Source organism: Triticum dicoccoides, chromosome 1B, assembly GCF_002162155.2.
Source record: "Triticum dicoccoides isolate Atlit2015 ecotype Zavitan chromosome 1B, WEW_v2.0, whole genome shotgun sequence".
Lineage (NCBI taxonomy): Eukaryota > Viridiplantae > Streptophyta > Magnoliopsida > Poales > Poaceae > Triticum > Triticum dicoccoides.
The window spans coordinates 210,493,469-210,516,690 of record NC_041381.1 but is presented as its reverse complement, the minus strand read 5'-3'; the positions used below and the strand labels follow the sequence as shown (position 1 = coordinate 210,516,690).

The following is a 23,222-nucleotide window of genomic DNA, read 5'->3' as shown; positions in this document are numbered from 1 at the left end:
AGAGGGGGGGTCCCTACTGCATATTCACAAGCAGTGATAGGGAGATTTACAGAAGGCCCTCTGCCCTCAGCATTGTGACACGGTAGGGATAACCTGAAGACTTGCCAGTAAAAATGACTTGTTTATTCTGATGAGGATCTGAATAGTCCATCCCTGATTCCATGCGGCCATGGTGTCCTAATTATTGACAAATTGCATCTATAGTATTTTCACCAGAATGTTTAAATGTAGGACCGCCATATATCTAACCACAGTTCTATGTTAGCATGTGCAACTATGGTTTGGGTTGAACACACCATGTTCAAGTGATTCTCATGTTCCTTTGTTATCAGGATGCCTTTAGGTTGCACCCACTTTTGCTGACTTTATTGCAGCTGTACTTCCCAGTTTGCTCTCTTTGAAATGTCCAAATCTTCCACAATGAGCATTGCGAGCACTACCCACTAGTTGCCATACAGACATATGGTACAAATAATATGCCCTTCCATATCGACAACGGCAGTCTGTCTGTGTGGAAGGAATGGAAGGATGCAGATCATTTGCTATCTTACCTGAGTTGTAACTAATGGTACCGCTCTCTGGATGTACACATGGGGCATATTGAAGCCGATGGCCAGGAGAGGAGATTCTGTAGAGTGGAACCCGGTGTGACCTGCGCGTGGACAGCGTACGGCTGTGGCTGCACACATTTGGTGCTCGGCACAGGATGTCTACATGGGATGCGGATCGACCGGCTGGGCGCGGCAGTGGCTGGCACATGTTGGGCGCGGGGAATTGCAGGGCGTGGCAGGCGTGACGTCTCCCGAGCGCAAGGTGGAGGGCTCTGCTAGTTCTCTGCTCTACTGCTTCGCTCGAGCGGTTTTGATCTTGATCGGGTGCGAGTTGGGTCTCTAATCTGGTTCCTGGTGATGCCTGGTGGTGAAGATCACGGTTGTGGGCGACGGCTATGGCCGAGGGTCGGTGTAGTGGATCATCGGATCCTGCGGTCAGATCAGGGTCGGCCTTGGCAGGTGGGTTGGTTGGTGGGTGGTAGTCGGTGGGCTGCTGGTGCGGGCGATAGCAGGTGGTCGGTACATCTTCAGGAGAGTTCCTCTTTTTGGTCTTAATCGGAACCGGCGATGGTGGCGCTCATGGGTGCCGCAACCTTTCTTGAGGTGTCTTTAGGCTTGTCCATGTGGTTTATTGAGGCAGCGGTTTTAGGGTGCTGGTTTCTGTTTTGCAATGATGATAATGATGTGGAGAGGTGCTTTGGAAAAAAAAATTTGATGTGGAGAAGAGTTTGCCTCGCAGCTTGGGCTTCGGTAGTCGGTTCTGCTAGGCGTGTCCAAAGAGCTCTTTCATTTGCCCACCCCTAGCATTATGTCAAATGAGGCACAGCCTCAATCTTAAAGGAAATTTTAGCCTTCAATAGACGTGTAAAGATCTATCTGGGCCCAACCTCATCAGCCATTGCTGCTATAACGAAAGGTAAAAGTAAACGTTGGCCTATTGAACACAGTCACACAGCACAACATGCAGCGGATCAGTGGACCATACAAGTGGATCCGGTGATGATGCCGAACCTATGTAAACAGTCCTAAACTTTAACTTTTGATCTTGTCCAGCTCGGTGTCCTGGGGCTGGGGGTTGCTCAAGTGCCCACTGCTGTACGCATTTGTGGTGGGGGCTTCAGTTTGTTGGGCCACTTGCTTGGAGCCACCCAAAGCTATGATCACAATGCTGGGAATGGAAGCACATGCATAAACTTCTCGTCTTTTTTTTTTCTTTGACACCTGCATAAACTTCAGTCTGTTAGCGCGAGTGGCATACGAAAGTTGGACGCCTAACACACCGACCTGGATAACTACCACCATGCATCTGCTTGTACGCATGCACCCCAACAATGGCCCGGCTTAACCACTTGGTTTGGCCCCATTTTTCAGCGCGTTTGCTAATGGTTGATCATTTGAAAACGGAACCAGCGTCAGCTGCTTGAAAACGGAATCAGCATGATGGTTTCCCTGAAAGAGAAGGTCGGGCACATAGCACCGGGGCGGATACGTCATCTCCGATTGGACCGGGTCGAGAACAATCTGGAGACGGGGATGACATGGCTAAAGAGAAATCGAGGGTTGGCAGGTGTGTGTGCCGTCATGGGATGGTCGCCGGCGTTGAAGCAGGGGAGAGGGGCGCAGGTCAACAGGAGTACAAGGAGGAAGACGAAGGCGGCAAATCGACTAACGCAATTTTTCTCGGCCAATGCCGTGGTTTGTCGTGTACTAGTTCGGCCCCCCAAAGGACGGCGGCGGTAAATCACATTTTTTTTCCTAGGCATGTGTATAGCCAGTCTCATTTTTCGTATATCAAAGAGTTAACCCAGAGGCGGCAATCTCTTTTATTTATCTTGGATGCATTAACTCACATATTTTTATTCTCTACCTTGCATTTCCGTAAATCTTCACGCTGTCGAAATTTGGTGCACCAGTGGACATGTTTGGTGAGCTTCTTCTATGAAGTACACCGAGTGATAGCCTGTTCTTGACCCCAGCACAGCAAACACTGGCCACCAGCCAGCGCCAAGGTTTCCCGGCCGGCCGTGCCTTGGTCATCCAGAAACAAGCATAGCAGTGCCCACCCAGCCTCCTCCCCGCTCGGGATTTCTGGCCGTCGGATCAGTTTTTAATGCGTTCTGGGCCGTCCGATCACGCCCTCAGATGATATCGGCCATCGGATCAAGCCCGGATCACTGCTACAATGAATAGTGATGAATAGTAGTCTCCATTCGGATTTTCTTACTGACTTTTCTTACTCCACAATTACTTTGCTCCCTCACTGACGTGTGGGGTCACTCGCTGGTGGGCCGCGCCTGTCATCGACTTTGGCTAGGAGTGTGGACTGTGCAGCGCGTGGCCTCCGTGAGCGGGCAAATATCCCGTGCCACCGCCGATAATACCGAGCCCCGCCGAGGGCAATTTTGTCATTTCACGTGTCCGGCCCCGGTTGGCTGGAGAGTGGATGGGGGTGAGGGTGCCTGTCTCCCTTCCTCCCGATCCTCACTCCGCCAATCCCCTCTCTTCCTCCTGTCGCCCCCATGGCGCCGCCGCCCCTGCCTCCTCACCTCCCATGGCCCGCCCTCCCCGTCGCGTCTCTTCTCTCCATCGCCAGTCGCGGAAGCCGCTGCGCTCCTCTTCCTCCCTAGCTGCACCACGCGGGAGGGCAAGAAGTTGACCCGAGGTCACCCGCCTCCAATCCGACGTGCGAGGCACCCAGAGGCTCCCTCCGGTCAAATCCGTCCGCCTCCCACGCCGGCATCATCCAGCACGAGTTTACCTCGTCGTCGTTCTCCTCCAAGTGTCCCGTGCGAGACGAGCCGGCCAGATCCACCGCATCCATCCCTGCTCGTCGGCAACAGGTGGGGATCCGCCTCGTCCAGCCCAACACGGGGAGGGCCGGGACGGGAGCGGCGACGGCGAGGTGTCTCTCGCTCTCACCCGTTCTTCTCCTTGCGCATCTTATCCCCGTCCTCACGCTGCCGCCTCTGTCCCTGTCGCCCATTCTCTAGAGGCGGCGGCTGGCGCTGGCGTCCACGACCTCACCAAAGCAAGGAAGGAAGGAGGAGCAGGCTCCAGCGCCGGGTGCCTAAGATCGGCACACCTCCTCCCGATGTGAGTTTCAGTTGGAATAATTTTTTCCTGCTGACTGTATGCGTTTGCCGGAATACATCTCTACTTTGTGCGTGTTGTGACAGTGTTAAGCGTAAAATACCATTTATTCACAAGAGATGGATTAATAGGCGAATATATACTTGCAGGCACAACAGATCTTGGAATACTACTGCTAATGAATGTTTAATCTCATCTCCACAAAGTTGCTTAGTAGATCTTACTTTTTTGAGAATCTTTGGTCTGATGTATACTTGCAGGTTTATCTAGATGAAAAGGGTCTTAATATTAGGCTGATGCTTCAACTAAGAACGTCTCCTTTTTAGTCTATAGCGGATATCGTCTAACACTGCTTTCGTACTAACATGTATTTTCATATGGCCAAACAAATCAACTGCTAGAGATTTCAAAAACTGTTCAACTATGCATTTTTTGATGACATCTTTTTTGATCACTTTTTTGGACTTTAACTCCCTGTTGTATGTATGTATATTAATTTTCAGTGGATAAATTTCAAGGGTTTTAACCTTTTCCTTTACACTTCCTAGCGACCCAGACCAGCGCCATGGCAACAAGCTTGCCCCCCTACCCCGACCTTGAACTTGAGCGGCCAATACCACCATGACTTGGCGGCATAGCTGGTGGAACCGGCGTCCATAAGCGAGCCATCGTCCAGATGGCCGCCGCGCTTCCGCTCAGCAGGTACTACTCCCTTTATCTCATCTTCTCATCAGCTAAATGAACACATGTGTTTCGTCCGCCTTTTGTTCTCTTGGATCCAAGAACCATTCCTTCGTCCCAAATCCAGAACGATATTCCTTTTTTATCTGGTTTGGGATTTTAATTAGGAAGATTTTTTCTAGGTAGAGGAGTAGAGCCATTGTTTCCAAGGTTAGTAGTGAGGTGTTGCAGATTAGAGCACCATCGGCAGTTTTTTAGCACCATGGCAAGGCAGAGGTGCTCCGTGTGCCCGGCATCTTCAAAAGAATCATCTCATGCAGTATTCCAGAAATGTAGCATTATGTAAAAGTCTGGTTATGAAAATCATATGAGCAGAGATACCACACTAATCAACTTTCTGCATTAGATTACTTAGTTGTGAGCTAGAACCTGAAGAAAAGTGAAGCAAGCTAGATACATAAAAATTAGGCACTCCCTGCAACTCCAATACCAAATAGGCAGACAGACATCTTGGCATTCGACAGTAGGAGACGATGAGCTTGAGAAGTGAGATGGTTCTGTTGAAGTAACGGTGCGTTTGGGCGGTCTGGCCGTTGACCATTGCGTCCATATGTGGGGTTGGCTGGTCCTGCACCTCTTCCGGCGGTAGCGATTGGGCGACAGCTGAAGATCCTTCTCAAATTTGAACTCCATTTTTTTAAGATTCCCTATTTTTTGCACACTGATGATCACATTTTTGAACTGTATAATTGATTCCCTATTTTTTGCACACTGATGATCACATTTTTGGACAGCATAATTAATCTTGGTATGGTTTATAGCTTCCTGCTACAACTCTTACCATTGTCCAATCAAGTTCATCCATGTCAAACACTATCGACTTGAAACAGAGTAGTGTCAAAGAGAAGGTTTGATTGTACTATTTAATCGCTCATCAATTTCATTTTCTACTTTCTTCAGTTGGAAAACTTCAACCTAAAAAATAAACTGGTGGTCTATACGAAATAACACATCAGTTTTCTACTGATTTATGCCTCACTTTTTATTTGTCTCAACAGATTAGAGTAATAAATTGATGGTCATTCTCTACTTTGTATTTGTATTTTTTTATGAGATTGATCCAAGAAAGAATGACATGTATGCAATACTCACTAAATTGTAGGGTTGTATAGCAAGGCTTATAGTCTCGAATTATTACTGTAGATTGTCTTATTTTATAAAGTATTTTGTTTAGTGAATATATATTCCAAAATTTCTCACGTACTGTGTCTGTAGAGGAGAAAGGACCTGATTGCAGGACACTAAAATATTATTGGCTGTCAAAGCTCCGCGGTCGCTTACACATGTATATTATCCATGTAGTCTCGGTTATCTAGGATCAATTACAACAAGGCAGTTGGATATTTTTTATAATGGTGACACATTTTCTTAATTTAATATACTTCCATATCACTATGTTGATTTATTCATGCTATTTTGACGAGGATGGCATCGATGCCAGTTCATGGCTATGCAAGGCATCAGTGCTTGATGATTCGTCAGAGTGATGCGTTACTCGTTGGGGACTTAATTTGCAGCGGAAGCAGATGCTGTAAACTCTGAAAACTAGATTAATTTTGCTCATATGACACAAACACAATGGCATTTTTTCTGAGGGAGTTGATCATGCTTGCCTTTCCCTGAGCTCCAGCTATTCACGCTACTGCATATAATATCCATCGTAGCTATATAGATGTCGCCATCATTATGCTATTAGACATAATCTGGACTACTGCCTTAATTTCAAAAGGGTACAATATTATTTTCAGTTTGTATACCTTTATGTAGTGTTGTAGCTTGGTTTGTTTGAAATTTTAGTGTTCATGTTAACAATCACTAAAAATGATAGAATTGTGGATGTAGGTTTCTGAAACAATCACTAAAAAAGATAAATATGCAAGTGATGATAGATTGTTGTTACCATGTGGATCTTAAGTTCCACCATTTCCTAATTTTGCTCTCCAGTCCGCCTCTAGGTTTCTCGGCAAGGCGACGGTGTGCGAACCATGTGCGCCTGCCTAGCTGTATTGCGTCTCGCGGATGCGGCGGATGTGGCACATGAGCAGATGAAAGAGGAATAACTGAAGCCCCAATGCCTCCACACATTCTTGCTCCCTGACAATGGGAGTACTAGGTTGCAAACTCCTTTCCCTTCCCTTATATTTACAATATGATGATGACTATATGATGATAGTGTTGTTATAAAGGTGAGATGCCACCACAATGTTTCAGAGGCTCACATCTGCCAGTACTCATTAGATAGAACTTGTGTTGCAGTTTTTCTTATGTGCTTCTCTAAATTCTCTATTGGCCATCGTCTATCTCTCCTGCATAGCTAGCCCGGTGCCATGTCAGAAGCTAAACCAAAACTTTTAAGATGCTTGTGTAGCAAAATGCGTTTGGAGATGCTCATTTATCTTTCAGTTACTCTGTATAAAGTGTCATATTCTATTTGGTTTTGGTTACTGGTGATGTCTAATTCTCCATGCTTCTTAACAATGATGGCTATGCCCAACCTGCTCATATTAACCAACAATAACAGCTCAGTTGTATCCAGTATTTCCTATTCATTGGTTATAACAATTGACTTGTGTGTAGGATTCGTCCAGTATATATTCTGGGATAAACAATGGTTTGGCGATGCTATTAGTTCATGAAAAGTTTGAGGATTTTTGATATTATTTTATTGTTAACGAGTCATGCCAGTAAGCTTTATGTATTTGTTCGCCGTGGGGAGCAATGGGGCATTGCACACTTACCTATGTACTCCCTCCGTAAAGAAATATAAGAGCATGTAGATCACTAAAGTAGTGATCTAAATGCTCTTATATTTCTTTACAGAGGGTGTATATTGCTACCTGGTTATGTTGGTCTTTCGTAGACAGGCCTTGCTATCATTATGTATGGTCCTTCTTGCCTAATGTGTATTATGAATGGTATTTCAACCTGTGGAATGTATTCCTAATCTTGGTCTATAGAACTGCCTTTCTGAATTTGATGTCTCAGTTGTACTCGAACAAGAGCGCACGGAGGGAGCTCTTCTACGCCACCCCGGCGACAGGAACAAGGAAAATCCAGTCGACGGTGCCACCAATGAACAAGGTAAACATGAGTTGTCGGTCACTTATAAATTCCGTACTTTTGTAATGTCGATCTAGGATTCATGTGAGTAAATCTTTTTGTTCTTTGGGCCGTGTACAAAAATATTGTTCGGTTTTCAGTAGCTGCAGTTCTATGGTTGTGAAAGCCTCATGGTCCATTAGAACACCTATTTTAGATAGAATACTCCAGATCTATTGACTGTGATTTAGTTGTGGCATTGATTTTTATTTGGTCGAATACTCACCTAATGAATCTATTAAACGATCTAAATACCACCGATTCACATATTAGCTTGTGCCACCGTTGATTCTTTACTTATCGTGTTATTCTTATTTTTGAGCTTGCAGGCCTGGCACATTCTATTACCAAATATATTATTATACATATCTAATCGTTTGTCGTCTCAGGCACAGAGCATGAGGTGTTTGCACCAATTGCTTTCTTCACACCACGGCCATGGCTTTGATCGTCGATGGACGTCACCAATCACCTATTTTAACTCTGGCAAGTACCCGATGATATATGATGCCACCGGCTCTTGTGATGTACCATGTAAACAACCGTGTGATCTCCCTCTTCTTTTGTGAACACGGCCTGGCGCGTCTATCCATCCTTTTGTACTCAATATCTACCTTGTATGAACATTGCATGGATGGACGTTGCATCCTTCAATTTACCATGTATGAACATTTTGCACCAATTGCTTTCTTCACACCACGGCCATGGCTTTGATCGTCGATGGACGTCACCAATCACCTATTCTAACTCTGGCAAGTACCCGATGATATATGATGCCACCGGCTCTTGTGATGTACCATGTAAACAACCGTGTGATCTCCCTCTTCTTTTGTGAACACGGCCTGCGCGTCTATCCATCCTTTTGTACTCAATATCTACCTTGTATGAACATTGCATGGATGGACATTGCATCCTTCAATTTACCATGTATGAACATTTGCATCCTTTATAATGTGTTTACTATCTTTCTGGTCGCTATGGAGATGTGTTGTACTATATATCATCTGGTGTCCTTCGATGATGTCTTGCCCTCCCTTCGTTCCAAAATAGATGACCCAACTTTATACTAACTTTAGTATAAAATTGGGTCATCTATTTTGGAATGGAGGGAATACATGTGAATGTTTGTTTGTTATCCTATTTGAATACGTACGCTAAGCCTGACTTCCTACTAACTTGAGCATTACTTGCTTGGCTAGATCGTTGGGACCGGCACCCTCGCGCCAAGGCGCGCTGCCGATCTAGTAAATACTACCTTGCACTATTTCCTCGGTCTTTTCTTAGGTACATCCGGCATCCACCGTAGCCTTGTGATGCTTTTTCTCTTTTATTTCTGGCAAACATAAACCCCTGATTTATCTTTGAGGGTTTCTTGGATTCAAATGATTTTCATATGATTTTTAAGGGATTAGAATTCTTAGAGCATCTACAACTGGAGTTGGCCTATCCGAGCCCCGTATACGTCCCCGCAGACGCACCCGCGGGCAGCGCTGGGCGGGTCTTCATTTGTCCTCCTTCACAACCACAGTACCAGACTCCTCCTATCCCAAATACCCAAATCCATGCATGTTCATCATATAACACAAATTCGTCACAAATTCAACAATATGAAGTAATCAATAATTCATTACATGCCAAAATAAAGCTCAACAGTACATACATAGATAGGCAATACACGAATGAATCAATGACTTCAATTGTCGCGACATTGATCCTCTTCTTCATGCAGACCAACCGTTTCTTCCTTTCATCATCCAAGAGGTTGATGTCCTGTAACATGATCCTCGACTCCTTCGCCTCTCTCGCAAGCCTCAACTTCTCTCTCTTGAACTCAAGTCCTTGCATTGTCACTGTTTGTTCAAACTCCCATTTTGCAACCTTCTCTTGCCTCTTCAATTATATCCCCCCCTTCTCCAAGGTCAACCTCTCCCAGTCGAACTCCATTTTCTCCCTTCGCGCATCGATGAATATCTTGTACCTTTACTCCTTCTTCACCTCCTTGGCGGAAAAATGCCCGTCGAAATGGCGAGCGTTTTGTTTGCCGCGCCTTCACATGCCACCCTCTCTTTCTCCCACTTGTTCCCTATCACCTGCCAGTTTCTCTTCGGCACGGTTGATTGCATGTTCGCCCCACCATTTCCCTCTTCTTCCTCATCCAATCCAATTGATTGAGCGGAGCTAGACCCATCGTTTTTCTTCATCTTCTCCGTGCTGTTTTCAATCACCTCGATGAAGGTTTCCCACTTGGGTTTCCCATTGAATTTCATCCAAAAATGGGAAAAAGTGAATGCTTTCTTCTCCACTTGATGGCACAAAGCCGTCGCCAAAGTTGCATTGGTTGAACTCCGATGCCGCTATGGTTCCGGCCAACAACTTGTTTGAGATAACTAACAAATTTGCTCACGACCTCTTGGATGAGTGACCATCTATGTTGGAGAGAGCACAAGACACAGTTGGTAGAGATTGAGTGTGGGTAAAATAGTATTTTTTTCTCATGATAAAGTTTATGAATCTTTTCCCCAATATTTCTCGCCTTTTTGCTCGGTTCCACAAATCGGATCCATGCTAGTGTTACACCAACTTTCTAACAACAAAACATTTTCAAATTGTGTGAATGCTGGACCTCTTGGCTTCACTAATTTCACACCAACTTTCTTATTTTTAGTGTGTGATGTTTGCCCAACTTCGAACACCGGGGAGTTGGTATCCCCCATGGTAAATTGCAAAGATTCTTGGCCATCATTTATCATGTCTTGCAATATTTGTTCCTATAATATGCATTGCAATTTAACTATCATCCTACAAGTTTGATCATATGGTATGTGCAACAAAAGAATCTACGAATGCAAGTGTGAACAGGGGAAAAGAGTGTACCGGGTCTTGGTCAGGCGTTTGGTCGAACAACATGTGGGCATGCCCGGGGCCGACATTGCCCGACATCGCCCGATGCCTTTCGAGCTGCGGCAAGTTTGCCATCATCGACGTGTCGGGAACGGCTTGCAAAAAGCTCAAAATTGGGATGCTCATCCACTAGGAGGGCGGGACGGAGTCGGACTCCGTTGACAAGTTGTTTGTCCCCGCGGCCACGACCTCCGGATTGGTCTGTGTCATGCCAAAGTCCATGTCCTCACCACCAGGCACGAACGCTATCTCAACACCGGCCACCTCCATAGGTGCCTTTGCCGCTGCCTCCTATTCGCGCTGCATCTGGCGGCGATCCTTCCGGGCAAGGTTCTCCGCCTTGCAAGGATCCGTTGCAGGCAGAGGAGCCCGACCAATTCCCCAGAGACAGGGTTGTCGGCGATGAGATCAGCGATGACGGAGGGGGACGGGGAGCAAGGGAGGAGTTGGGTGGCTGCGTGGAGGCGAGAAATGGAGGACAAAGGCGGGGGGAGTCGGGTCGAAGTGGAGTGCTAGTCATTTTTGAGAGGATTTGGGATAGGTCCGACTTGTCGGAGACGACGTGGCGGGCGCGTCCGGGCATCCCCATATCTGCCCTATATATGACTTAGGTATGAAGAGTGCCGGTTAGTCCAGACGTTTGGTCGGATTTGTGAGGGCCGCTTGGGTGGCAATTTTGCGTCTGGATAGTGACTGCATAGCTCGCCCGGGCATTTGAGGTGGATTTGAGGGCTCCGGTTGTGAATGTTCTTAGGAATTTTTCCCATGTTGATGGATTGATTCGTACAGTTTGATAACAAAGAAGAGATATCGCTCAGGTGCTACATAGGAGACTAGGATGTGCGGTTGACTGAAAAATAAGAGGACATCTCCTTCTTCAGCCGCTCCGCCGCTCTTTGGCCTTCACCCGCTCGCAGACCCGTTCTTTTTTCACGGAAGAGATCAACAAATCTCGCTCACTCATCTATATAACATATATAGCAAATATCAATATAACACACACACACACACACACGCACGTATATACATGCACACACCACATTGCATTAATTCAAAAGCATATTTTCAATTTTTTTTGAAAGAAAGACATAGGTCATGAACACTTGCCCGACATCCTCTATAACACTATGCTTTCTAGTTTTAAAAAGCCTACATTCAATTGAGATCTTCTAATAGAATTGTGTCATCCGATTTCTATAGGTCAGCAATTTCTCAAAGCTTTCCCATTCAATTCTTTTATACTATACACTATGCTTTCTAATTCTTAATACCTCACAATTAATTGAGTTTTCCGATTTAGAATTGGGTCACCCGATTTTGACCAGGTCAACAATTTCTCAGACTCCCCCATTCATTTTTTTAATTCACTATGTTCCCTAATTTTGAAGCTCTTTCATTCAATTGAGATATTCGATTTTGTATTTGGTTTACAATTTTGACTGGGCCAACAATTTTGGTGGCACCCAGCTCAGAGGAACCAGAACGCCCCGTATTCCAGCCCAAAGATCAAGTCTTCTGAAATACGACACTGGTTGGCATAGAACAAATTAGCTATTATTACAAAATGATAAGGGTACAAGGGTCCTAAGGTTACAAAAATTACGCTGGCACGACGACACTACGCCTGCTAAGGTAGCTCTATGCTAGTAGCGGAACAACTCATAGCAGCGGAATAACATCTGGCAGCGGAACAACGACGACAACGATGAACTCCACTCCATAGGAACTCTGGCTGGGACACGGTCTAGCTCGCACGATCGGAAACCTCGACAAGCAATCAATCACGACATTACCTGCAAACCGGCATGACATGCCGGGTGAGTACTTTGAATATACTCGCAAGTTTACAACAACTAAAAGCATCAAGGCAAGACAACAACATAGCATGAACAGGTTAAGTTATGAACAACTACTATGAGGCGGAAGTAAATATTAATTATGATATGGTAATGCTAAGAATTAATGTTGAACCAACATCTGGGATCACATGGAACTATCTCACTCTTGGCTATCCGCCGAGCAGCATATCATCTCGATCACCTCGAGATCAATACCTCCATGTGATCACCTCGTAATCACATCACATACTGAATGATCATCCTCAAGATCATCCCAACATCATCATTGGCATCCTGCCAAACTGTTACTTGCTCACATATAAATAGAAGTCATATATATATATGTCATTCTGTCATCATGTGTGTTGATCGAATGGTGTGACCTAGTACGAATTATGTTCATGACCGAGGACGCGGCTATCAATAGATTATACACTCTGCAGAGGTTAGTACATTGTACCCACACTATGGAACTCATGGCCCCGTGCTCCCATTTGGGTGGACCAATGGCATTCTGATAAAACCAATCTATTGCATGACACTCTCCCGGCCACTCCGACAAACTCCCCTTTGGGCTAAGTCATGGGTGGCCCTGATGTCACCTCGTGACATCCGCCATCTTTGTGGCTGGCCACCGTCGTGGCAAAACAAAAATAAACGGTCCCAAACGAGGACAAAAGCGCGCATACAACTCGGGCACACAAGGTTATCGCCGCCTACCGGGCCAGGGATGGCGCGCGCACATAACCTTCCCTAGTTGGAGGCTCCGGCGAGAGGCATGACAATAGACAGGATTAGGGCCTCCCCATCCAGGCAAGTGTGGTTGCACTGTTGAGCTCGGTTCGGTGGCACCTGACCAACGAAATGACGGAATTTGTCCCCAAGATATATCTATGATAAAACTGTTACTCCAATATCATATATCAACCTATAATCCAAGTTATAGCAATATCGATCTAATAATCCGAAGAATAATATAGCCATAAGATTATCATAATACCATAGGCACAAGATTAAATATGATCAAGCTGAATCCAAAGCAACTAATCCTACTGATCCATTAGCACTAGCAAGATTGTCAACCATAGATCTATATGATAGCATCAAATCCAAATAATACTCAAATGCATAATATCCAATATTATCATGAAAAAAGTAAATAAATATCACTAGTAATCCAATGGCAACATGCCATCCTCAGACTGCAAAGCATTAGACCTAAAGAATCTAAGCATCATCATGGCAGTAGCAAGATCACAAATTATCCCCAAAATAATGCCATGAATGATCATTTCTAAATAATGCAATATTTTAAGCAAATTAAATAAATAAACCATGACATTGCATTGCAATGCAAATGGAGGGTGGGGCTTGCCTTGCTCCAAGGGAGTGTTGGAATGCTCCTGTTCTTCATCAAACAACTAAAAACGCTCTGAAAAAATATTTTTGAAAGCATTGTAAATATCACATAATGCATTTTTCTCTGTCCAGAATATCTAGACAGCAGAGAAAATACCAAACTCTACCAGAAAATAAAGGAGCTCAAAAGAAAAATAATGCAAAAAGGATCGGTTCATTTGGACATGTAGTTTAGGAGATATTCATGGTCAAAATCTAGATTAAAATTGGATTAAAATGATTTATGGAAAATCGCCAAGGGCTGACGTCGAAAGCGTATTCTGGGAATACGCCCTCACTTGAAAAGGTTTAGGCGAGGGAGGTGAGAGGCTGACTGGTGGGGCCGGCGTGCAGGGTTTAAAGAGAGAAAGGGAGAGACAAAGCACGACGGGCTCACCAGCGATGGAACGACGGCAAGGAGGCCATGGCGGAGCTGGGCGACGTCAGGGATGGATCAGGCGGACGCCAACGAGCATGCCCGTACCCGTGGCTCACTGAATGGTGGCTGGATGGCGTCACCCCCTTGGCCTCCGGCGGCCGCGGGCTTTGGCTGTTGAGGGATTCAAGGACTCCGGCAAATACACGTGCAACAGAGAGGTTGGGGAGGGTTAGTGGACCCCGGGGAGTGCAATGGTGGGCTAAGCTTGGTCGTAGCCGCACCAAAGGGAGCTGGAGGTGGATAGGGCCGAGCGATGGGGCTCCTTGCTGGAGTTGGGGAACATGGCCTCCCCGGCTCTAGTTCTTGGCATCTGGGATCAATTGAGTGAGGGAGGAGTCGAGTAGTAAGGTTGGACGAGGCAGGGGAGGGCTTAAATAGCCAAGGCCGCCCGTCGCCATTCGTAGGCCGCCATGGACGTGTGTCCGGAGCTTCAGGTGAGCGGCGAACGCGTGGGAGGTTGAGGCCACGGGTGAGGGGTGGGGGAGGTACATCGGATAAGAAGATGGAGCCAAGGGCTCGGAGGAAGAAGACAAGTGAGCACAGAAGCTGTTAGCACACTGTGCACCCGCGTGCACGCGGCGGCCTAGCACCACGAGGGAGCTACAGGAGGTGGGAGGGGTCCGGGGGCCGAGGTGGAAGGAGGAGGGTGGACGACACCAGGGGACATGCGAACGCCGCCGAGAAGACGCGTCCGGACGCGCAGAGTGCAGTCACAGCGGCCAGAGCGCGTGCACAGGCATGCCAACAATGCGGTCACCGCATGGCATGGCGAGGAGAGGGCACGAAGGCCTAGCAAAAGATCTCTAGCACGCTGTCCTTGCTTCCTGGGGCCCTCATGTGGTGATAGCTCGACTAAAGGAGCTCTGGATGGATGGGATGCATCAAGTGAAAGTTTGCTGTAGCAAACTTGGACATGATGTTGTGGTAAAATGAGGGGGGTCACAAGGTAAACTTGATGTCAATGAGGTTTAGGGAAGGAAGGACTACAACCCTGTGAAGTTTGAGAGGATTTGGATCAAAAATTAACCTAGCCGCTTTGCAACTGCCAATATGGTCCAGAAACTTGATTTAGATGAGGCACTCACATGGAGTGTTTAATTGGGCTGAAATTTGGTAGATCAAGATGATATGAACATAATAAGGTACTGTAAAAATTTCATACCATTTGGACATGCCAAAATAGTACTTCCTTCACAAAGATCTTCCCTGCCCAGAAACATGAGAAAATTATGGAGGGAGATTAGCTTGGTGAAATGAGTCCAAATTTGGTGGAGAGAGGTCATATAGGTAGGAGCATGCTCTGGTAAAATTTTAGCAATAATGAAGCAACATAAAATATAGTTGTTTCATAATCTGAAAATATCGCTAGAAAAAAGATTTGAAGGTGTGATCATAGGGATAGTTGGATGGAGCTGAAATTTGGTGGAGTCTGATGATTTGAGCACATGAAGGAGCTTGCAAAATTTCAACTCATTTGGATAATTCTAACTAGTACTTCCTTCACAAAGCTTCTATCTGAACAGAAACTTTGGAAATTTGCTGAGGAAGATTCACTAGGCAAATGGAGCTTAATTTTGTCATGTGACAATGATTTGGATAAGAAAGAGTGCTCAAAAGGTTTGGAAGCAATCAAGAAAAGATAAATAGCACTTCCTTCACAAAAGTGCCATTATGAAAAATGAAGATTTGCTGGATTATTTTTGAACTGGATGAGAACGGATTTGAACATATTTGGGGAATATATGATCCAAACAATTTATGAATTATTTGGGAATTTTGTGAATGACAGAAATATAGGTTGCTTCACAATCTAGATGAGACATGGTTATTCCTTTAATAGTAAAAGGAATATTCCCAAGAAAAAGAATTTGGGGTTGGGGCTAGAATAGAAATGTCATGATCTTGGGATATATTTGAGAATGATGAACCACTTGGGAGGAGAAAGAATGATGATCTCCGAAGTTTCAAGTCCATAGAACTGCTCCAAAAGAAAAATCAGATCAAAAACCAAATAAATCAAAAAGAAAAAAATGGCCAAAAATTGGGGTGTTACATTGTTTCAAATCAATTAGCAGCAACTGGCCTATAAAAATATATCAATCCTGCACACCCTCCCACCATCTGGAAAAAATAATGTGGTACTGTAGCACCAATATAGTACATGTGGCCAATGAAGCAGAAATTTCCCCACATAAATATAGATTGATTAGTGGATAACATAGAATCAATCACGAAAGGCCACCAAATCATCGCATTATAAATAGAAATTAAACACACTCCATCATCTCCCCCATCCAACAAACAAAATATTCCATCGGTTCCAAACTAAAAGGGTATTAGTTTTTTGAGAAGTCGAATTTCTTTCACTTTGACCAAGTTCATAGCAAAAATATCGGTATCCACAATGTTAAACCAAAAAAGTATGGAAATTCATTTCACGATGAATCTAACCATATCGATATGATATTATGGATTTTGATATATTTCTCTATAAATTTGATAAACTAAAATGTTTGACTTTCAAAAAAGTAATACACCTTATATTTTGAAACAAAATGATTTTTTAAAGAAACCCAACAACACTAATGGCGTAGGAAAGTGCGGCCAACCCTTCTAGTACTCAACGATGTGCAAACCCTAACACGATGCACTCAACAATGCCGGTCAAGCGGCCCATGCGCCTGAATAGATGTGTACGTCCATCCAACACGATAGTCAATGGGTAGTCTGAATCGCGATTTTGTTGTACAATTCTATGACTACTATCCAAACTTATTCATACGGCTCTATGATTTTGATTAATAAATTCTACTCCCTCGGTTCCTTTATATAAGGTGTGTTTGTTTTTTGATAAAATTCCTGAATGTAAGGTGCATTTCTTCTAATTTCTCATAATTTCCTTGTTAGCCCTGCAGAAAAAAGAAAAGTATCTCTCTTCTGATTGTCTGTATCTCTCCTTGTAGCAAAAGAAGGAAATTATCTCTCTATCGATTGCATATATCTCTTTTTTTCCTGGACTAACTAATTTAATTGCCACTAACCAACAAATTTTCCAAGGGTAATTTTGTCCTAACATGACTATAATTATGTGCCTTGGTCACCGTGCCGAAAATAATACACCTTACATAAAAGAACGGACAGAGTATGTTTTTAAGATTCTATTAGTGAAAATTCTACTATTTGTGATCCTACCATCTGGGTCTGATCCGATTTAGAATCATGATTCTGACTATCTTGGTTGTGTATGTACGTATTTCTTGTTGGCCAAAAGATATTTTTCTAACAAAGAGATTTTATTCAGTCATCATATCAAGCCGATATAACTGCGTCGAGAGAAAACCTAACCTCTGCATAACAAATATGCACACATCTAACACATCATAGACACACCCAAACACAAACAATATATTTACCTAGGACGTTGGAGGGTCAGTCTGGAGATTATAGTGCCTTCCATCCATGCTGGGAGAAAACTGCATGACTGTATGCACCAGCACAGTACATGCTACTGTAAAAGCCTCATCGTCATTCAGCCTAACGGTTATGTTTTTATTGTGCAAACACGTGCTAACATTTTTTCCCTTGAAAATACGTGTTAACATATTTTTGTATGAATTTTTTGCAGGAATACATTTCATGATATATCAATAAATAACTATAGTTTTGATGATGATAACCTTTTAGAGTGAGAATCATTTATTGTCACGATACTAATTTTCAGCTAAATAACCGGACAATTCTTTTCTTGTTAATCAATAGATTGAACTCATCTATGTTATAAAAAAATACATGTATTGTCAACATTAGGTGGACATCCACCTGAGCATAGATTGTTCTTTTTCATGTTGATATATAAGCAGAGGTGCATGAAGCAGGATCCGTTTGCTTTTGCTACCAGCAGTAGTTACTTTTCCCAAAATTTTATACTTCTCGATTCATTGTTGCAATTATTTTGGTTTTTATGTGCAAATAGGTGGTGCCTTATCTGACATTTACTGCAAATCAATGTTGATGATAATGTTAATGAATGCCGATGGTAATTTAGGACAACAAAACTACACCTAATCTCAGCCTTCTCACGACTTGGGCATTTTTGGCCGCCTGATCTCACAGCCTGATTATTTTTAGCCGTTGGATAGTTGTTTTATCTCGTGGTTTCTCGCTAAGTGGACCAGCTATCCTAGAGGGCAGCTATTCTCATGGAAATTTTGAAGCTTTCTGGTTAATTGGGCCTCGCCGCCACGCAGCAAAGCCCACTGAGAAACATAGGAAGTCGAAGCTGATCAGTAGCACCTGAATCTACTGGACGAGCAGCGATGTACTCCTCCGTCTGAAAATACTTGTCATCAAAATAAATATATCTATAACTAATATACATCTAGATACATTTCCTTCTATTCATTTTAATAACAAGTATTGAGTACTTCATATTGAGAAACCAAGGGACGCCTCGGTTGCCGCCACCACCTCCACCTCCTGCGTCGATCTCATGTTCATTCCCGCACCACCACCCATCTCTCTCGGTCCCTCTCCTCTTGCTCTACACCCAATTGATGTTGCGCGTGCTGATGCAGGTACGCGCAGCTAATGGTCAAGACCTGCACACAACAACGCATCAGCCAGACTGTTGAGGTTTAGGTTAAGAACACTAGTGTTAAAGATTTTTTTAATACAGAAAGACTGTATAGAAGACTCATACTGTATATTGAAACCCTGTGGGTGGTCATGCCACCACAACTCCACCACCGCACCGAAAGGCTGTTCTTGGTGTTAAATTGTTGGCTCGCCTTGTTGATTATTTTCTACATAAAGAAATATATTGGTGGTACATTCGCTCTCTCTCTACACGATGGATGTAGACATATGACAAATTACAAAATCATGTGATATAAGGTATACAAAATGTTGAATATCATGATTATTTAGGAAAGATAGGATAGGCTAGGATTTGTTCTAGCTTGTCTTGTACTTTAAAATGGTCATGTAGTTCTATATATGTGCCCACGAGGCTCAAACAATACAACAACAATTCCACCAATCTCCCTCTTTATTCCCTTCTACACAAATTAGACAGACACCCAATTAACAAAAGTACCAACGATAGAGAGACGTACATCAAGTAGTTTACCCACCTTATTGATAGCACCGACAATACTAATGTTTGTGTTTCATACTTGCAGGAACTTAATGTATGTGAAAAATAAAAAAATACACTAAGACCTTCTTTGGTTACAGGAATTTTAGTGGAATTCTCAAGGATAGAAAATTTTAAAGGAAATTTCCTTTGAGGTTTTTAGTTTGTAGAAATAGAATCATATTTCTGTACAGGATATGAACCAATCCTTTGTATTTCAAAGAAGAAGAAAATAGCCGGGACCCAATCAAAAAAAAATCCTATCCTAGAAATCAAATAACATCTCTTTCCATATAGGATTTTTGAGGTGCATGCCATTTCACTTTCTATGGTTTTTTTATTGACATAAAATTCATTTCTTCTGAACTAAATGAGGTCTAGTTTCATGTAATTGGGAATGATTGTGATCCTGACATAAGTTGACATATTAAAGCTCTCTTTACCACTCAAAAGAAAAAAACACTAACTTACTGTAGTTCTAAAAATTAGACCAATGGGGGAGGAGCCCCGCGGCATTATATTGTATTAAAAGAGAAATGTGAGTCGCCGAGTTTGATCTTAAGAGGGGTCGAACCCATGCCGGGATTATTATATTATATTAAAAGAGAAATATGAGACGCTGAATTCGATCTGAAGAGGGGTCGAACCCAGGCCAGCGAGGCGACACAACAACGATCCCACCACTGGCCTATGATATTTCCAACTCAGTTTTAAATTGTAATATTAAGCACTTTATGATATTTGCAACTCGCTTTTATATTGTAATATTAATACTTTATGAGATTTGCAACTGCCTTCGTGTTCATATTAGACATGAAATTGTCAGAAATAAACAAGTGTTAGCAATTAATCACCTAGTTCAATTTAGGAACGTTACAGGCATTTCAGCACACAACTCATACAATAATCATCAGACTAGAATCATAGAAAAGAACTGAACATACGATTCTGTGGGCAGTTTCTTAGAATCAAGATTTTGGAGAATCCTGAGATGAAAAGAACTGACCCTTATACCAAAGCCATCGAGGTGCCCAAAATGCAAGTGCTTCAGGCCTTGTACAATGCAAGGCGCTTAGAGAAATAAACTAGTGTATCTTTAAGCATCGGTGCTTATTTGTAGAGGGTAGACGCTTAATTAGGTGCCTCTCATGTAAAAATAGGTGCTGGTGGTTCAGAAAAACTCACTAAGCACCTAGCATTGTACAAGGCCTCATAGTCCTGCAAAAGAAGAAAAATACTGTCACGTTCACGTTGAAAAACTTCGTTTTCAGTGTCGTTGTTTGAAGACTAACAATTCATTTCCATTACCGGAGGAGTCACCGTACAAATATGAATCCATTTTAAGCTGGATGCACGCGCGAGTGGGCGGAGACAAAAAAAAGCGATTGCTGCGAAAAGGAGATGTGTGTAATCTGCACATAGCCAAGGAGGTGTCCAGCTAATGGCTAACTGGCTTGCGTTCCTGTGGACGCCGACTCCCTTTCCCGGTGCCATTTTCTTTGGCATTGATCTGGGCCAAGCATGTCTCCATCTCGGAAAATATTGGCACGAGCATAATAATTCTAGGATTTCCACACTTGTAAGGCTTGAATCAATTTTCGAAGGTACTGGAGGATAACGCGTGATTTACAATGCCGTTCTTCGATTTTGAGATTAACTTTATTTTTCTTTCGAAGGTTCTTATGGCAATTGACACTCCATGTACATGGTGGTCGAGGAAATGCGATCCCCTGCAGGCACTAAGGATGGACATGTAGGCCGGTCCTTCCGGCTTGTGAAGCCTTTATTCGGTTTTTCTTTTTTCTCTACAGATTTTTTTCATGTTTTATTTTCTGTTCATTTATATATATTTTTATTCTCATAGTTAGCGAATATTTTCAAACTTATTCATATGTTTACAAATTTAGGAACGCAATATCAATTCTTTTAAAATTCAAATTCAAAATGTTTTCTTCAAAATTGTGAACATTTTTTCCGAACCCGTGAAGATATTTTCATATTATTTAACAGTTTTAAAGTTTACAGACCTTTAATTAAACCCACAATATTTTTTAAAATTCATGAACATTTTTCAAAAATATAAAGAATTATAAATCTCGTAAACAATGTTTAGAATTTGTGAATACCTTCTCCATATTCATGAATAATTTTAAAATTTATGAACATTGTTTAAATTCATGAATATTTTTATAATTTGTGAACATTTTTGGAAATTCACAAAATAAATCACTGAATGTTTTATTTTTAAAGTGTTTTAATGGAATGTCGATTCTGACAGTGTCATGTGGGACCCCCGATTCGACTAGACCATTAAAGGCAAGGTCCATCTCAAGAAAACAAAACTTTGGATCTCTTCTAGGCCTCTATTCCTTGAAGGCATAGATGCAAGTTTGGAAGACTGTTAATATCAGTGCAAAGCGGGCCCGACCTTCTAAATTGTTGCCACTCTAGGTAGGCACGAACAATGATCCTAAACTTCATTTTCATAAAGCATTCGACTCCATCATATACAATTTTCTTCTCCTTATCCTCTAACATGGTGGTTCCATATCAAATTGATTTTTTGGATCAAGACATTCTTCACGTTGCTAAAATGGCTCATTATCTAACATGGTGGTTCCATATCAAAATTATCTCTTGGATCGAGACATTCTTCATATTACTAGAATGATGATCCTACTAAATGTATACGTGGACCATCGGTTAGGTGCATGAATGGCCTTAGAGAAACTCTAGCAAACGTGTCATGAATGGCCTTAGAGAAACTCTAGCAGATGTGTTATATGTGACAGATCATCATAATAATCGCTAGTATGAGGATCAACACACAAGAAGACACTCTAGTAGAGTCGCTACGCCATTGCCATAATTTAAGGAGATCCCTCCAAAAACAAGCTCGTAGCCTCCAAATATGATGTTGCGGAGGCCTAGTTTGCATCGCGCTCCATCCCGAACCGCCCGTGCTGGAGGGAAGTTTCATCTTCTTCCTCCTCGCGCCATGAACTGGTTTGAAGCTTCCTGATGCTTGTACATGCTCTACCAAGAACAAAGAATTACCAGCAAGGGAGCGACGTGATAGTTACCTACCCATCCCATTAATGGTGTGCATGTTTCCTCGAGTACCTGAGGTGGCTCGTGGATGGCGGCCAGATGGTATCATCTGTCAGCGAGCCGCCTACAGTACTCAGCTATAAAATCCTAGCGACTGTAAGTCCTCATTATCCTAAACCTAGCCGCCTCCCCCTCCCCTAGCCGGTGCCACCTTGTCTGGATCCCCAAGCCGACCTCCTCCCCAACTCGCCTTGCTGTGACAGTGTTGCCACATCAGGATGCGCAACACTAGTTGAACATCCCAGCGGACGCCAACTTGTCATCGCAAACCCCGCACACCGGCGACGTGACATTTCCCTGTGGTGCACTAGCCGCAACAGCCGCCGCATCCTCTTCTGTAGCGGCATGTGCCTCACTAGTGGGGGCGTGGGGATCAAATGGCTCCTTTTAACTCGATAACTTCCGTCATGGCGGCCGCAGTTGTGACGCCCGGATAATTAAGCTACAGTGATTCCCCGCTAATGATGCCACGTCCCACGGTTACTGTGATAAACTCTCGATAGTTCAGAACCGAAACAAATTCAAAATTTAAATAAAAGAAAACAATAAAAGTTTTCAAAAATTAAACCAAAAATCTTCGGTGGTTGCCTAATATTACAAAGATAATTATGGTGTAAGGTTCACAATTTTATAAAATGCCTAAGTGTTTATAAATAAATAAAAACAGAAAAGAAAATAAAACAGTAAAAGAAAAGGGAACAAAAAAAAAGACAAGAAATTACAGCCCCCCCTCGCTGGGCCTCGGCCCAGATGGCCTCGGGGCCAATCAGGCCGGCCCAGCCGGCCCCTCCTCTCTCTCCTTATCCCCACCCCGTAACCCTAACCCCCCCACTCGCACCACTCCCCCCCCACCCCCGCTGGATCTGGATCGGGGCAAAATCCCGATCCCCTCGCCCCTCTCCCCGCGCACCCGTCGCCGC

General features: G+C 43.5%; 1 long non-coding RNA gene across 10 annotated transcripts; it reads left to right on the top strand.

Annotated features, from left to right (window-relative positions):
- The first annotated feature begins 2,952 nt into the window (after positions 1-2,952).
- Positions 2,953-8,463, top strand: LOC119328736. Of its 10 annotated transcripts, none has more exons than XR_005159130.1 (5): positions 2,953-3,391; positions 3,542-3,644; positions 4,190-4,343; positions 5,117-7,463; positions 7,871-8,463. It is a non-coding gene; the product is annotated as an uncharacterized LOC119328736 (long non-coding RNA). The 10 variants fall into 10 exon arrangements; XR_005159129.1 differs by having other exon boundaries at positions 2,953-3,453; XR_005159132.1 differs by having other exon boundaries at positions 2,954-3,644; positions 5,117-5,913; positions 6,338-7,463.
- Positions 8,464-23,222: the final 14,759 nt, after the last annotated feature.